Genomic DNA, 17,542 nt, shown 5'->3' with positions numbered 1-17,542 from the left:
CTTCTAGGATATGATAAGAGACTTAACTCTTCCCCCTTGCCTCTAATTATAGGGGCTTTCTACTAAATGTTATAAGTATACCATATGAACGTTGAAACTTTCTTTATATTCACATTGATTTGTTTATTAAACTGCCACCTTTTTATCCTATTTTATAGATACCATTTTTATTTGGCCAAATCATTATACGACCATATGAGTGTTGCTATTTGTGTGTTATAATATACTATGAACGTTGATATTTGTTTTATATTCACATTAATTTCATTACCACTGTGACCTTTTACACTTATTTTTAGATACTATTATCTTTTGACCATAGGGCCATATTAATAAATACTATTTCATTTCTATCTACACCACAGATTCGTGACCATTTGTAATATTACATCAGTGTAGTATATATCCCAGCTTTTTTAGCGCCAGTTCTCTATTTTTTGTTTGACTTATCTTGCTATACTCTAACTACTGGGGAGGAGCAGTTTTTTTCTTCTTAGTTCTTGGCATTTGGAATATAGTGTTAGCGCCAATCATCACCTATCTTGTTCACAACATTTTTTAATCCAATTGCAAAAACCCAATAACCAAATCTGTATTGGCCTATAAGGATAGCAGGAGATTTCCTGGAGGGCCACAGATGCTGGGTGGTGCTTCTGGTGAGTTGATGCAGCTGTCACCTTGCTTTTCTCCTCTCAGATATAAGTATTAGGGTCACAAAGTATTTTCTTGTCAGTTTTATTTCCTAGACCATATACGATTTAGTAGCTATCTTTGAATAGTTTCTAGAGTCTAGTCAAGTTACACTGTGAGACAGAGTGACATATTGGTTTGAGTGTCTTTACCACATCATACTATGGATAATAATTTTCACACTGTGAAATGAGAACATGGATTCAATTGATTTGTAGGGTATATATATAACCAAAATATGTCATTTTTTTATATACTTATATATACCTTATATCATTTATTTCTGAAAATATTGTGGAAATGAGTATCCCAGTAATCCCCTTGAGAAAAATAAGGCATGCACATTCTACAGACAGAAGAAAATAGGGCTGCTTTTTATTCCCAGTCTGGCCCTGTCAATAATAACCCATTTATCTTCCGCTTTTTAACATACATAGCACAAAATAATATATTGCAAGTTTATGTTCAAATGAAATATCATTTAGAAATGCAAAATGTTGCACTTTAAACTGATTTTTGTAATGTTTAAAGGTTCATTGTACTAATGTACTGTAAAATGTTCTCCTCTTGTGTTGTCTATTTGAAATAAAGTTCTTGCACCAACTGAGCAGATTACTTGAGTACAACATCCCTTTATATTCTTGTGCAAGCACAATGGCAATAACGAATTGCACTATAGTTCACACTTTTGTATTTATTATCCTGTGTTTTTGTATCCTTAGTAAATATAATACTGTCTAACCGTCCCCAAGTAATGTATAAAGGGAAATAAACATGATTAAAATAGGTAGGTGTCCAGTATTGAATTGGACAATGCAATATTTCAGCTGACTGTCCAGTAAAATCTATACAAAAGTCTAGTGTCACTTTTCTTCTGGTGGTGGCCATATATGTAAAGGATAAAGGCTTCAGCAATGTTTGTGTTTGGGAAGAAGAGCACGGAGGAACAGTAGGTATAGTATACATACCTTCAGAAAATCAGTATATAAAGGCAACCTATTAGAACAGATAAAGGTTAAATGGCAACTCCTTCTGGTTCACTAAAGGATTCATGGCATGAAGAGAGTAAAAAATATTTACGGCTAGATTTAGAGTTTTGTCGGTAACAACCCGCGTAGCTAACGTTGGCTTTTTTTCCCCGCACCTTTTAAATACCGCTGGTATTTAGAGTTCACAGAATGGCTGCGTTAGGCTCCAAAAAGGGAGCGTAGAGAATAATTTACCGCCACTGCAACTCTCAATACCAGCGGTGCTTACGGACGCGGCCAGCTTAAAAAAAATGCTCGTGCACGATTCCCCCATAGGAAACAATGGGGCTGTTTGAGCTGAAAAAAACCTAACACCTGCAAAAAAGCAGCGTTCAGCTCCTAACGCAGCCCCATTGTTTCCTATGGGGAAACACTTCCTAAGTCTGCACCTAACACCCTAACATGTACCTCGAGTCTAAACACCCCTAACCTTACACTTATTAACCCCTAATCTGCTGACCCCACTATCGCTGACATCTGCATTAAACAATTAACCCCTAATCTGCCGCTCCGTACACCGCCGCAACCTACATTATACCTATGTACCCCTAATCTGCTGCCCCTAACACCGCCGACCCCTATATTATATTTAGTAACCCCTAATCTGCCGCCCCCAACGTCGCCGCCAGCTACCTACAATAATTAACCCCTAATCTGCCGACCGGACCTCACTGCTACTCTAATAAATGTATTAACCCCTAATCCGCCTCACTCTCGCCTCAATAACCCTATAATAAATAGTATTAACCCCTAATCTGCCCTCCATAACATCGCTGAATCCTAACTTCAAGTATTAACCACTAATCTGCCGACCGGACCTCACCGCTACTCTAATAAATTTATTAACCCCTAAAGCTAAGTCTAACCCTAACACTAACACCCCCCTAAATTAAATATAATTTAAATCTAACGAAATAAATTAACTATTATTAAATAAATTATTCCTATTTAACCCCTTAATGACCGAGGACGTGCAGGGTACGTCCTCAAAAAAAAGGCAGTTAACGCCTGAGGACGTACCCTGCACGTCCTCGGTGTGGAAAGCAGCTGGAAGCGATCCTGCTCGCTTCCAGCTGCTTTCCGGTTATTGCAGTGATGCCTCGATATGGAGGCATCCTGCAATAACCATACATGGCCATCCGATGCAGAGAGAGCCACTCTGTGGCCCTCTCTGCACCAGACATCGATGGCCGGTATCGTTGGTGGGTGGGAGCCGAATTGGGAGGCGGGTGGGCGGCCATCGGTGTTGCGCGTGACGTCACGGGGGCGGGATCGGGACCGTCGGGGGCGCGCACGGGCGCGCGCGCGTGCACGGGGGGTGGCGGGCGCGTGCACGGGGCGGGAGCGGGTGGGAACCGCTACACTACAGAAAAGTAAAAAAGTAAAAGTAAAAAAAAAATTAAATAAACTTTTTTTCAAAACCATCTAAGGGATCTGGAAGGGGTGGGGGGTTGGTCTTGGGGGGGGGGGGAAGCTACACTACAGAAAAGGGACATATTTTATTTAAAAAAAAGCATTTTTTTTCACTAAACTGGGTACTGGCAGACAGCTGCCAGTACCCAAGATGGCGCACATTAAGTCAGAGGGGGAGGGTTAGAGAGCTGTTTAGTGGGGGATCAGTGAGGTTGGGGGCTAAGGGGGATCCCTACACAGAAGCATATGTAAATATGCTAACAAAAAATGCACAAAAAAGCCCAAATATACCTTTTATTTTAGTACTGGCAGAGTTTCTGCCAGTACTTAAGACGGCGGGGACATTTGTGGGGTAGGGGAGGGAAGAGAGATGTTTGGGAGGGATCAGGGGGTCTGATGTTTCAGGTGGGAGGCTGATCTTTACACTAAAGCTAAAATTAACCCTGCAAGCTCCCTACAAGCTACCTAATTAACCCCTTCACTGCTAGCCATAATACACGTGTGATGCGCAGCGCCATTTAGCAGCATTCTAATTACCAAAAAGCAACTCCAAAGTCATATATGTCTGCTATTTCTGAACAAAGGGGATCCCAGAGAAGCATTTACAACCATTTGTGCCATAATTGCACAAGCTGTTTGTAAATTATTTCAGTGAGAAACCTAAAATTGTGAAAAATTTTACGTTTTTTTTAATTTGATCGCATTTGGCGGTGAAATGGTGGCATGAAATATACCAAAATGGGCCTAGATCAATACTTGGGGTTGTCTACTACACTACACTAAAGCTAAAATTACCCCAAAAAGCTCCTTACATGCTCCCTAATTAACCCCTTCACTGCTGGGCATAATACACGTGTGGTGCGCAGTGGCATTTAGCGGCCTTCTAATTACCAAAAAGCAATGCCAAAGCCATATATGTCTGCTATTTCTGAACAAAGGGGATCCCAGAGAAGAATTTACAACCATTTATGCCATAATTGCACAAGCAGTATGTAAATAATTTCAGTGAGAAACTGAAAGTTTGTGAAAAAATTTGTGAAAAAGTGAACAATTTTTTGTATTTGATCGCATTTGGCGGTGAAATGGTGGCATGAAATATACCAAAATGGGCCTAGATCAATAATTTGGGATGTCTTCTAAAAAAAAATATATACATGTCAATGGATATTCAGGGATTCCTGAAAGATATTAGTGTTCTAATGTAACTAGCGTTAATTTTGAAAAAAAATGGTTTGAAAATAGCAAAGTGCTACTTGTATTTATGGCCCTATAAGTTACAAAAAAAGCAAAGAAGATGTAAACATTGGGTATTTCTAAACTCAGGACAAAATTTAGAAACAATTTAGCATGGGTGTTTTTTGGTGGTTGTAGATATGTAACAGATTTTGGGGTTCAAAGTTAGAAAAAGTGTGTTTTTTTCCATTTTTCCTAATATTTTATAAAAATTTTTTATAGTAAATGATAAGATATGATGAAAATAATGGTATTTTTAGAAAGTCCATTTAATGGCGAGAAAAACGGTATATAATATGTGGGGGTACAGTAAATGAGTAAGAGGAAAATTTCAGCTAAACACAAACACAGCAGAAATGTAAAAATAGCCTTGGTCCCAAACGGACAGAAAATGGAAAAGTGCTCTGGTCACTAAGGGGTTAAAGCTAAATACTTACCTGTAAAATAAACCCTACTATAGCTACAATATAACAAATAATTACATTGTAGCTATTTTAGGATTAATATTTATTTTAAAGGCAACTTTGTAATTATTTTAACCAGGTACAATAGCTATTAAATAGTTAATAACTATTTAATAGCTACCTAGTTAAAATAATTACAAAATTACCTGTAAAATAAATCCTAACCTAAGTTACAATTAAACCTAACACTACACTATGAATAAATTAATTACATAAAATACCTACAAATAAATACAATTAAATAAACTAACTAAAGTACAAAAAATAAAAAAAAGAACTAAGTTACAAAAAATAAAAAAATTATTTACAAACATTAGAAAAAGATTACAACAATTTTAAGCTAATTACACCTACTCTAAGCCCCCTAATAAAATAACAAAGCCCCCCAAAATAAAAAAATGCCCTACCCTATTCTAAAATAAAAATTGTAAAGCTATTTTACCTTACCAGCCCTTAAAAGGGCCTTTTTCGGGCATGCCCCAAAGAATTCAGCTCTTTTGCCTGTAAAAAAACATACAATACCCCCCCAACATTACAACCCACCACCGACATACCCAAACCCCCCTTAAATAAACCTAACACTAAGCCCCTGAAGATCATCCTACCTTATCTTCACCACGCAGGGTATCACCGATCGGTCCAGGCTCCGAAGTCTTCATCCAAACCCAAGCAGGGGCTGAAGAGGTCCATATTCCGGCTGAAGTCTTGGCCCAAGCTGGGGCTGAAGAGGTCCATGATCCGGCTGAAGTCTTCATCCAAGCGGGAGCTGAAGAGGTCCATGATCCGGCTGAAGTCTTCATCCAAGCGGGAGCTGAAGAGGTCCATGATCCGGTTGAAGTCTTCTATCAAGCGGCATCTTCAATCTTCTTTCTTCCGGATCCATCTTCATCCCGCCGACGCGGAACATCCTTCTTCACCGACGACTTCCCGACGAATGACGGTTCCTTTAAGGGACGTCATCCAAGATGGCGTCCCTCGAATTCCGATTGGCTGATAGGATTCTATCAGCCAGACAGAATTAAGGTGGTAAAATTCTGATTGGCTGATGGAATCAGCCAATCAGATTCAAGTTCAATCCGATTGGCTGATCCAATCAACCAATCAGATTGAGCTCACATTCTATTGGCTGTTCCGATCAGCCAATAGAATGCGAGCTCAATCTGATTGGCTGATCCAATCAGCCAATCGGATTGAACTTCAATCTGATTGGCTGATTTAATCAGCCAATCAGATTTTTCCTACCTTAATTCCGATTGGCTGATAGAATCCTATCAGCCAATCGGAATTCGAGGGACGCCATCTTGGATGACGTCCCTTAAAGGAACCATCATTCGTCGGGAAGTCATCGGTGAAGAAGGATGTTCCGCATTGGCTGGATGAAGATGGATCCGGAAGAAAGAAGATTGAAGATGCAGCTTGATAGAAGACTTCAGCCGGATCATGGACCTCTTCAGCTCCCGCTTGGATGAAGACTTCAGCCGGATCATGGACCTCTATAGCTCCCGCTTAGATGAAGACTTCAGCCGGATCATGGACCTATTCAGCCCCCGCTTGGGCCAAGACTACAGCCGGATCATGGACCTCTACAGCCTCCGCTTGGGCTTGGATGAAGACTTCGGAGCCTGGACCGATCAGTGATACCCGGCGTGGTGAAGATAAGGTAGGATGATCTTCAGGGGCTTAGTGTTAGGTTTATTTAAGGGGGGTTTGGGTTAGATTAGGGGTATGTGGGTGGTGGGTTATAATGTTGGGTGGGGTATTGTATGTTTTTTTTTTACAGGCAAAAGAGCTGTTTTCTTTGGGGCATGCCCCGCAAAAGGCCCTTTTAAGGGCTGGTAAGGTAAAAGAGGGAAAGTCAGTTAAAGTGGAGAGTAACAGTGATAACGTATGTCTATCAACTGAGAGCAGTGTGTTAATCAGCTAGCTCCCAAAACGCAATACAAGCATTGTTAGAATATCGATATTCTAACAATGCTTGTATTGCGTTTTGGGAGCTAGCTGATTAACACACTGCTCTCAGTTGATAGACATACGTTATCACTGTTACTCTCCACTTTAACTGACTTTCCCTTATTTGCTATTTTTTCATTCGTGTATACGTGGGGTCAAGGCCAGACTCCTGGGAGAGTAACTGAAATCCTGGGTGGTAATTGTAGCCATTGGTGTCATTGGCACACTATAATCACTACCATTTACATACAACACATTTCATTGTGTGAGCGGCTTTTTTGCGGTCAGGCATGAGTGAAGGGGGTAATACTGAAGTAGCTTCATTGTTTTCACTGAGGAATGCACAGGAAAGGAACACTGCACCTGTGGATTATAATAAGGTGTTTTCTACTGATAAATCTCACTACAGCTTGGTTGCCCTATTTGAGGAATTGGAATTTCTACTTTTAAAAGAAAATAAGCTCATTTGGGATATAAAAACTTTAACCAAATATCAGGAATTGGGCATTATACCCAGGGGATTGAGGCTAAACAAATTTCCAACTTTCGTCACAGATGATAAAGTATTCGTTGATCTGTGGAATGGCCACCTGAGTACCAGCTCACAGAAACTTATGCAGTTGATCTGCAAATATAAACAGAAATCCCTAGAGGAGCTAACATCTAAAATCAAAGAGGTTCAGAGGGAACTGAACAATAGGAGCAAGGAACCAAGCTTTTTAAAGTTTGACAGCACACTTCAGCAAGTAATAGCAGAGGCTAAAACATTGCTACTGGAAATAAAACACAGTAAATATCTTAGAGATCAGCTAGACCACGACTTGAATCGTGTCTATGTATGGAACAAAAAAGACAGACAATCTCTAAGGAAGGAACAAAATAGAAATACATTTTACCCTAACAAGTCAAGGGGGAACAACAGACATAGGCAAAGCAGAAGGAGAGTAAACTTCTTTGAAAGTGAAGGTGAATCGTGTGACGAGGGGTCTGGATCGGGTGGGGAAGAATTACCACCAAAGACACCAGCTACCAGACCTAAAGATAATTTAATACCCCAACCACCCTCCATACTCAAAACACAGGCTCCACAGCCTCGCTCACATTACAGGGAGGAAACAGGATGTGCAGAGACGAGCACTACAGAAGCCATGGAAGTGGAGAGAATACAATTGGAACAGGTTTTTCAGGTCCCCCAAAAAACACCAGACGGGGGGGGAGGCGCAAGCAAGGATCAAAGCCATCAATACAAGAACCAAAGGAGGTATCCACAGAGGAGAGGGCGAGGCCGAGGCAACTACAGAATGTACTGAATCTTTCAGATGTGGTGTTGACCAAACACGAACTGGAGGTACTGAGTTTGGGACTGTCCTTCACACCTACCGTGGACTTTAATCTGTTCAGGACATTACTTGATGTCAATAAATTAATTCGGAAACTGACATTGAGAAAGTTCTACCATTCCCAGGAGGGAGGGAGTGATGAGAGCCACGTATCCATTCCCAGGAACAGGTCAGGAGGCTCGGTAGGCCTAGAGCCCGAAAATCAATTAAGTTTCCAGGAACTCTGTGACATTAGGTCCCTAGAGATACTAGGGGATGAGGCCAGTGGGGTCGGGAATATACAGGTTCCGTCCTTTAAGTGTAAGTCCTCGTTCTATCCTATCCAGAACAGGGGCCAATTCCTGGAGAAGTTCCAACAGAGGGTAGAGTCAGACCTTACAACATTGTATTATAAGTCAGAGAGAGGCAAACATAACAATATATCAGCATTACAGAGGAAGGCACTAGACAGCCTAGCCAGCAATGAAAACATAGTGGTAAGGGCTGCTGATAAGGGTGGCACCATAGTGGTGCTTAATGCCAGTACTTTCAGGGAGGAGGCCTACAGGCAACTAGGAAATATCGATGATTACAGTGCTCTGCCGGGTGATCCGACGGGGAGGTTCCAGCGGCGGTTGGCCTCCCTTGTGGACGATGGTGTGGAGCTAGGCTTTATTGATGCCAAGACACGAGACTATCTCTTAGTGTCCAATCCCACCATTCCTACGTTTAACCACCTACCTAAGGTCCACAAGTCCACTGAAAACGTACAGGGGAGGCCAATCGTGAGTGGTATTGGATCCCTGCTGGAGCACCTGTCAGAGTGGCTGGATCATGTGTTGCAGCCATTGGTGAGTGCTCTATGGAGCTTTCTCTCAGACACAAAACATGTACTTAATCTTCTATCCAGAATAGCTTGGAGCAAACATTATGTCTGGTTGACAGCCGATGTGAAATCGCTCTATACCTCTATTCCACACAAAAAGGGGTTGCAGGCCATTCGTTTCTTTCTAGAGAAACAATATGGACCGGAATAAAACTTTGTGAATTTTGTGATAGAAGTTACCAACTTCCTTCTCAACCATAACTACTTTGAATTTGAGGGGGATTTCTTTCTCCAGAGGCGTGGGACTGCTATGGGGGCGAAATTTGCCCCCTCCTACGCCAACCTGTTCATGGGTTGGTGGGAGCTGTCCCACGTCTATGGAGATGGGAATCCTCACAAAGACAAGGTGGTTTGGTATGGTCGCTATATCGACGACCTCCTTTTCATATGGGGAGGTAGTGAAGCTGAACTACAGATATTCATAAAAAGTCTTGATGATGACTCTATGGGGCTTCACTTTACAAATGAAATACAATGTGACACCATTAATTTTCTAGATGTGACTCTCAGAGGTAGACAGGGTCACTTCATTAGCTCAGAGACCTACCGTAAACCCATCACGGGCAACTCACTGCTACATGCAGCTAGCTGCCACCCACCAGGAGTGTTTAAAGGAGTAGCGAAGGGTCAGTTCATTAGGCTGAAAAGGAACTGCAGCGATGCAGGGGTTTACGAGAAACAGGCCAATGAACTGACCTCACGCCTGAAAGAGAGGGGCTATAGGAGTTCTGTCATCACCAAAGCTAGGAATATTGTAAGAGGAATACCTAGGGAAAGACTCCTCAGACCAAAATCCTACATCCAGGAAAGGAAAGACAACAAAATTGTCTTTTTAACAGAGTATTCAAGACAATATAGAGAAATCTGCCAAATAGTGAGGCATAATTTTAATATGCTATCTGCAGATGACAAACTCCAACAGGTAGTTACAGAGGGCCTAAGGTACTCCTACAAGAAAAATAGAACAATAGGCAACATTGTGGCACCCACAAGAATTAAAAAGACAGGACAACCTATCTCTTCATGGTTGAGCTGTAAAGGTACATTCCACTGCCACCATCGTACATGTGTGGCTTGTGAGAAGCTGGCCCCTGGTGACCGGTTTATCTCACTAATGACAGGTCAGAATTTCATGATAGATTCTTGCCTCAACTGTAGGTCTAAATATGTGGTTTATTTGATCTCTTGTAGGGAGTGCTCCCTCCAATATGTAGGCCTCACGACAAGAGAAGCCAGAACCCGTATTAAGGAGCACCTTAGTGACATAAGGGCGGGGGTACTCACCACAGCATTGATTCAACATTTCGCGGGGACACACCAGAAAGACACTAGTTCCTTTTCTTGGACCATTATTGAGAGGGTGGCTCCCTGTAAGGGGGGAGTCGACAGGGTCCGCAGATTGGGGGAGAGGGAGGCCTTCTGGATTTTTAAACTCAGGACAAGAGTTCCAGGTGGCCTAAATTCGGAATATGACCTCATCAATTTTTGGTAGGGCCGACCCTCTCCCCCACCCGGTTCGCCCTGCACACATTAACTATATATAGTCTTTACCACGTCACCTTAGGAGAGTAGTAGCCTACTAACTTAGGACTCCCTAGTATAACCTATCAGGTCCTTGGGACTCCGGTTTGCCCTATGGACTTATTTCTCTAGTGTAAATGGGGCTCTCTCTAATAGTGAAGCCACCTATTGTCCGGTGTGGCATGGGATACATATGTTAATGGTACCTATGTATTAGTAGACTCCGCAATAACTTTATTTCTGCTAAGGGTTAACTGCAGTATTATTATTATTATTGTTATTGCTGTTGATATAGCTCAAGGTCCAGTATGTATACACAGTGCGTACTGATTATATCTCAGTATTAATAATGTTTATATTGGTTGCTAGTCTTTAGATGTAAACGACTGTTATCCCGTGCTTATATTATTTGTGCTTTCATTTCAGCCACTATGAAGCAGCGTCCCAGCACTACAGGTGTGTCCAGCTGGGTCCGGAGCTATCTGTTCTGCCCTCGGCTGTACTGAACACATTTCTTCTACTTTGATCACTGAAATTGTTTTGCAATTATAGGATTAAAACTGTATATAATGCACGGGTACCGCTTATTATCTTCTATCATTTATTAATTATGTAGTATTTACAATTATTCCTATCTTGTTCCATGTGTATTCACAGTATGCTGTATTTAGTGTGTAACCCTGTGCGTCCCCAGGTGTCCTCAGCTACGTAACTAAACACCCATTGGAGGATTATTTGGGGGGAGTGTTCCCATCCACCAATGGGATGACTAGCTACTGTTTTTAAGTTCACCTCACTGTGTTTTAGCCAGGTAATGAGTAAGGCTGTAAGCTGAAACGCGTATACCTGTTTTCCTAAAAGCTAGTCTTATTGTTTTTGTCAGTATTTACCCCGGGGGTTTTTCTCCCCTCTCACGGTTTTGTATATTGTCTGACAAACATGTTTTTTTTTTTTTCACTCAGAGCGCCAATGCGCTATGTTTACTATCTGTAAATAAATTCTTTGTGCATAGATCTGCTGCTTGTGCTCCTTTTTCACTTTTGTTAAGGTAAAAGAGCTTTTCTATTTTAATTTTAGAATAGGGTAGGGCATTTTTTTATTTTGGGGGGCTTTGTTATTTTATTAGGGGGCTTAGAGTAGGTGTAATTAGCTTAAAATTGTTGTAATCTTTTTCTAATGTTTAGATAAAAATTATATTTAACTTAGGGGGGTGTTAGTGTTAGGGTTAGACTTAGCTTTAGGGGTTAATAAATTTAATAGAGTAGCGGTGAGGTCTGGTCGGCAGATTAGGGGTTAATACTTTAAGTTAGGTGTCGGTGATGTTAGGGAGGGCAGATTAGGGGTTAATACTATTTATTATAGGGTTAGTGAGGCGGATTAGGGGTTAATAACTTTATTATAGTAGCGGTGAGGTCCGGTCGGCAGATTAGGGGTTAATAATTGTAGGTAGGTGGCGGCGACGTTGGGGGAGGCAGATTAGGGGTTATTAAATATAATATAGGGGTCGGCAGTGTTAGGGGCAGCAGATTAGGGGTACATAGGGATAACGTAGGTTGCGGCGGTGTGCGGTCGGCAGATTAGGGGTTAATTTTTTTTAATAAAGTGCTGACGATGTGGGGGGGGCCTCGGTTTAAGGGTACATAGGTAGTTTATGGGTGTTAGTGTACTTTAGAGCACAGTAGTTAAGAGCTTAATGAACCGGCGTTAGCCCAGAAAGCTCTTAACTCCTGGCTTTTCTCTGCGGCTGGAGTTTTGTCGTTAGATTTCTAACGCTCACTTCAGCCAAGACTCTAAATACCGGCGTTAGAAAGATCTTATTTAAAAGATAGGATACGCAAATGGCGTAGAGGGATCTGCGGTATGGAAAAGTCGCGGCCGGAAAGTGAGCGTTAGACCCTTACCTACACAACTCTAAATACCAGCGGTAGCCCAAAACAAGCGTTCGGAGCCTCTAACGCTGGTTTTGACGGCTAACGCCAAACTCTAAATCTAGGCATTATTGTTTACTGGGACAAAATGAGTTAAACAAATGTGTTAGTGGCAGCCAAGAAGGGGTTAAAATCACAGTTTTACATGTATTTGTTTTAAAAATATATAACAGAATTAGGATAAGACATAGGACTGATTTATTATTGCCTGGCGGACATGTCCGCAGTCGGCATTGCACAAGCAGTTCTGCTGAACTGCTTGTGCAATGCTACCCATTGCAGATTCGCGGCCAATCTGCCGCTAGCAGGGGGTGTCAATCAACCCGATCGTATAGGATCAGGTTGATTGTAGTACGCTGCTCAGAGGTGGTAGATACAGTTAAGGAGCAGAGGTCTAAAGATCGCTGCTTCTTAAAGGGACACTGAACCCAAAATTAGTCTTTCGTGATTCAGATAGAGCATGCAATGTTAAGCAACATTCTAATTTACTAATATTATCAATTTTTTATTTGTTCTCTTGCTATCTTTATTTGAAAAAGTATGCATCTAAGCATTTTTGGTTGAGTACTCTGGACAGCACTTTTTATTGGTGGATGAATTTATCCACCAATCAGCAAGAACAACCAAGGTTGTTCACCAAAAATGGGCCGGCACCTAAACTTACATTCTTGCATTTCAAATAAAGATACAAAGAGAATGAAGAATATTTGATAATAGGAGTAAATTAGACAGTTGCTTAAAATTTCATGCTCTATCTGAATCACGAAAGAAAACATTTGGGTTCAGTGTCCCTTTAACTCCTGTTTCCGACGTGCCTGAAGGCTTGCGCGGAATCAGGGCGAGATTGCCAGATTCGGGGCTTGTTAAATCAGCCCCTTAGGGTGCAGACTGATGTATAATTTTGGGATAGGGCCGCTGTACAACCCTTAAATACCTCACTTACCTAGTTGCCTGTTGGTCTTCAATTATTTCTATGAAAGGCAGTTAACCACACTTTTTGACAAGCCTGCTATACACATTTGGATTGGAATGGCTTTTAATTTCATTTTTATACTTATATTTTCTCATAGCTAAATGGGTATTATAATTATATATATATATATATATATATATATATATATATACATACATATATATATATATATATATATATAATGAAAATTAGTTAATACTAAGATGGGTGCTAAATTAAAAGGATAGAAAAATAAATACTTTAAGTAAAAGTTCTTACTGTTTTTCAAACATATAAGACCAGATTACAAGTTGTGCACTAAAAAATACATTTTCACTCACATGCAAACAGCTGGATTTTGGGTATATTGCAGCCATGTTAACTTCCTCTGCCCATAGACAGAGTGTGCTTTAATGGCTTTAAAGGGCTTTAATATAGAGATACATACATACAGACATTTACTTGTAATACGTACACTTCTTCCTACATGCGCAAAGACCCGCTATATAATCCTTATCGTTTGTGCACAACAGTTAGCGCTCCACTCGTAATCTAGCCCTATATTAGAAAAAGTGAATATTTTGAACAAGTATTAATAAGACACAGTGTTGCTGTAGAAACCAAAACTGTATTTACAGCATGGGTTAATAAACCAGTGTTTGAAAATAATTAAAATTCTTCAGATCTAGGAAGAAATTTGTTGAACAGACTCATCTTCTAATTTTGTATTTGTTCATCACTCCAGGAGCTTAAATCATTTCACAAAGCTAATTTAGCTTTATGTTGTGAGTGCTCTTCTTTGCTCTGAGCAGCGAATCGCCTTTTTGTTTCATACAAATACAGATGTGCCTCACTCCCACTATGGCTGTCTCAACTATTTGCTTGTGTATTTCAATCAACCTAATTTTATTGTAAATTAATAACATACATTTTAAAAACTAAACTATTTTGTCCATGAACATTTTTGGCCCATGAATCTGTAAAAACACACATTCAGTTTGGGGCTAGGCTTCAATGTGTAATCAGATTTCAGACTAGCTTATTTAATTTCCTATGACCTAGATTTGAAGTTTGGTGGTAGCCGTGAAAACCAGCGTTAGAGGCTCCTAACCCTGGTTTTAGGCTACCGCCGGTATTTGGAGTCACTCAAAATAGGGTCTAACGCTCACTTTTCAGCCGCGACTTTTCCATACCGCAGATCCCCTTACGTCAATTGCGTATCCTATCTTTTCAATGGGATCTTTCTAACTCCGGTATTTCGAGTCGTTTCTGAAGTGAGCGTTAGACATCTAACGACAAAACTCCAGCCGCAGGAAAAAAGTCAGTAGTTAAGAGCTTTCTGGGCTAACGCCGGCTTCTAAAGCTCTTAACTACTGTACTCTAAAGTACACTAACACCCATAAACTACCTATGTACCCCTAAACCGAGGTCCCCCCACATCGCCGACACTTGAATACATTTTTTTAACCCCTAATCTGCCGACCGCCACCTACGTTATCCTTATGTACCCCTATACTGCTCCCCCTAACACCGCCGACCCCTGTATTATATTTATTAACCCCTAATCTGCCCCCCACAACGTCGCCTCCACCTGCCTACAATTATTAACCCCTAATCTGCCGAGCGGACCTGAGCGCTACTATAATAAAGTTATTAACCCCTAATCCGCATCACTAACCCTATAATAAATAGTATTAACCCCTAATCTGCCCTCCCTAACATCGCCGACACCGGAACAGCCAATAGAATGCGAGCTCAATCTGATTGGCTGATTGGATCAGCCAATCGGATTGAACTTGATTCTGATTGGCTGATTCCATCAGCCAATCAGAATATTCCTACCTTAATTCCGATTGGCTGATAGAATCCTATCAGCCAATCGGAATTCGAGGGACGCCATCTTGGATGACGTCCCTTAAAGGAACCGTCATTCTTCAGTTGGACGTCGCCGGAAGAAGATGGGTCCGCGGTGGAGGTCTTCAGGATGGAGCCTGTCGTCATCGGATGAAGATAGAAGATGCCGCTTGGATCAAGATGGTTGCCGGTCCGGATCGCCTCTTCTTCCCGGATAGGATGAAGACTTTGGACCCTCTTCTGGACTTCTTCAGTGGATGTCTAGCCCCCGCTTGGGTTGGATGAAGATATCGGAGCCAGGACCGATCGGTGATACCCAGTGAGGTGAAGACAAGGTAGGATGATCTTCAGGGGCTTAGTGTTAGGTTTATTTAAGGGGGGTTTGGGTTAGATTAGGGGTATGTGGGTGGTGGGTTGTAATGTTGGGGGGGGTATTGTATGGTTTTTTTTACAGGCAAAAGAGCTGAACTTCTTGGGGCATGCCCCGCAAAGGGCCCTGTTCAGGGCTGGTAAGGTAAAAGAGCTTTTAACTTTAGTAATTTAGAATAGGGTAGGGCATTTTTTATTTGGGGGGGCTTTGTTGTTTTATTAGGGGGCTTAAAATTGTTGTAATATTTTTCTTATGTTTGTAAATATTTTTTTATTTTTTGTAACTTAGTTCTTTTTTATTTTTTGTACTTTAGCTAGTTTATTTAATTGTATTTATTTGTAGGAATTGTATTTAATTCATTTATTGATAGTGTAGTGTTAGGTTAATTGTAGGTAATTGTAGGTAGTTTATTTAATTAATTTATTGATAGTGTAGTGTTAGGTTTAATTGTAACTTAGGTTAGTATTTATTTTACAGGTAATTTTGTAATTATTTTAACTATTTTAGCTATTAAATAGTTCTTAACTATTTAATAGCTATTGTACCTGGTTAAAATAAATACAAAGTTACCTGTAAAATAAATATAAATCCTAAAATAGCTATAATATAATTATAATTTATATTGTAGCTATATTAGGATTTATTTACAGGTAAGTATTTATCTTTAAATAGGAATAATTTATTTAATAAGAGTTAATTAATTTTGTTAGATGTAAATTATATTTAATTTAGGGGGGTGTTAGTGTTAGGGTTAGACTTAGCTTTAGGGCTTAATACATTTATTAGAATAGCGGTGAGCTCCGGTCGGCAGATTAGGGGTTAATAAGTGTAGGCAGGTGGAGGCGACGTTGTGGAGGGCAGATTAGGGGTTAATAAATATAATACAGGGGTCGGCGGTGTTAGGGGCAGCAGATTAGGGGTACATAAGGATAACGTGGGTGGCGGCGCTTTGCGGTCGGCAGATTAGGTGTTAATTATTGTAGGTAGCTGGCTGCGACGTTGTGGGGGGCAGATTAGGGGTTAATAAATATAATATAGGGGTCGGCGGTGTTAGGGGCAGCAGATTAGGGGTACATAGGGATAATGTAAGTAGCGGCGGTTTACGGAGCGGCAGATTAGGGGTTAAAAATAAAATGCAGGTGTCAGGGATAGCGGGGGCGGCAGATTAGGGGTTAATAAGTATAAGGTTAGGGGTGTTTAGACTCGGGGTACATGTTAGGGTGTTAGGTGCAGACGTAGGAAGTGTTTCCCCATAGCAAACAAAGGGGCTGCGTTAAGAGCTGAACGCGGCTTTTTTGCAGGTGTTAGGTTTTTTTTCAGCTCAAACAGCCCCATTGTTTCGTATGGGGGAATCGTGCACGAGCACGTTTTTGAGGCTGGCCGCGTCCGTAAGCAACTCTGGTATTGAGAGTTGAAGCTGCGTTAAAAATGCTCTACGCTCCTTTTTTGGAGCCTAACGCAGCCTTTATGTGGACTCTCAATACCAGAGTTATTTTTATGATGCGGCCAGAAAAAAGCCGCCGTTAGTTTTTTGGTTCGTTACCGACAAAACTCCAAATCTAGCGGTATATGACCTTCCTTTTTCTAATGATATTATAAAACATTTTAAGTTTCTATAAGTTGTAATTCAAAAATAATTTAAATGCTTACGGCGAGATTACGAGTTTTGCGGTAACAGGGGTGCGTTGCTAACGCTTAGTTTCAGCTCACCGCTGACCTACAAACAACGCTGGTATTACAGGTTTTTTAAACCTGGTATTAGCCGCAAAAAGGTGAGCGTAGAGCATAATTTAGCTCCACATCTCACCTCAATACCAGCGCTGCTTACGGTAGCGGTAAGCTGGCTAAACGTGCTTGTGCACGATTTCCCCATAGGAAACAATGGGGCTGAGCTGGCTGGAAAAAAAAATAACACCTGCAAAAAAGCAGCGTTT

This window comes from Bombina bombina, chromosome 1 (genome assembly GCF_027579735.1).
Source record: "Bombina bombina isolate aBomBom1 chromosome 1, aBomBom1.pri, whole genome shotgun sequence".
NCBI classification, from domain to species: Eukaryota; Metazoa; Chordata; class Amphibia; order Anura; family Bombinatoridae; genus Bombina; species Bombina bombina.
This window is presented reverse-complemented; position numbering follows the sequence as displayed.